This window comes from Dendrobium catenatum, unplaced genomic scaffold (assembly GCF_001605985.2).
Source record: "Dendrobium catenatum unplaced genomic scaffold, ASM160598v2 fragScaff_scaffold_986, whole genome shotgun sequence".
Lineage (NCBI taxonomy): Eukaryota > Viridiplantae > Streptophyta > Magnoliopsida > Asparagales > Orchidaceae > Dendrobium > Dendrobium catenatum.
The window spans coordinates 993,119-994,581 of NW_021319448.1; positions in this window are offsets into that span (position 1 = coordinate 993,119).

The following is a 1,463-nucleotide window of genomic DNA, read 5'->3' on the forward strand; positions in this document are numbered from 1 at the left end:
ATACTATACAATATCACTAGATTTTGCATGATAATATTTCTAAGTTTATAAGACAAAAATTTGTTTTTGTAAATAAATCATAATGTACGAACACGTCATTCTACCATATGAATACTTCATTTTTCATCTGTATATGGATAGGGAGGAAATTTGAGTACAGTTGTTTTTAAAGATCATCATGGACGAACACATATTCATATGTATGATCCTATTATCATTATATATGTGGACGAACCTAATCGTCAGAGTACGATCATTATTTTAAAATCATCCCGGATGAACACCTGTTCGTCTGTACAATCGTTTTAGTCAAAAAGCTATGCAAAATGACTCCTAAGAAATGGAAGTTTACAAAAAATTCGTTTCATTTTCGATTATTTTAATTCATATGTTCAAAAAGATTTTCTTCCTATACAAACTCATAATCATACATACGAACCTTATTTCGCACTGTACAATTGTGTCATTTTTCTTTAAATTGGAATGTATTCATTGGTTTTTTCTCACAATCTCTATCAATCTTAAACCATCTTGTGTTCAAACTCTCAAAATGGCAAGCAACGATAAGCTAGTTTGAACCTCTAAAGGCACTTCCTCTCCTTCTAGTCAACTAAACAAGAACTTCCTTTCTAAAGAGAATGATGAAGCCTACCTACATTTCTTTGAGATGAAAATGACTCCTTATCATCTCCTTATCTAAAGAGACATTAACTTTTTAGTAATACCTTTTTTTTAATATACCCAATTCTCTTTCATTCTCAGCTTAATCTATGCTTTCCATCATGATACATTTCACTATTTCCTTACCAATCTGAGAATGAATGAAAACCATACCAAGATATCATATTATGTTTTCAAACAAAGAGTAGAAATCACTAAGGAAAATTTAGGCACTTACCTACACCTTAGAATTAAAGGGGTAAGGTCACACATAATGAATTCTAGGTCTTATTTTGATTGGTCTACCATTAATAAAACCCTTAGAGGCGTTGCTTCAGTCAATCACCTATCTCGTGTGTACACCTTGAATCAAAATGCCAAGATCATCCAGCATGATTAAGAACTTCTATTATTCCTAAAGCTGATGATTGTATCAACCTAACTCTGCTATCTTCTACAGTCACATATCTTTTCAATAGATGAATCCCAATTGATTCTAAACTATATCTATATACTTACTGACATTGGACTTCCTAACAATAGAAGAAAGAAGAATGTGGCTTTAGGACACCTGATCACTTATATTGTTGAAAAAAGCACAATTTGATTCATTTCGATCCACCTACTCAACTTCCAATCTTTTTTTGCTAAGCTTCTTTCCATTCTCTTTTTAACTAGGACCAAGGGGATGAGAGAGAAGATTTTTATGAATAAGTAGGACTTGCACCAGCACGTGCTACTGCACCTACTCCTCGATCTGAGTATCATTTCTATCAAGAACTGGTCCAGAGATTTGATAAACT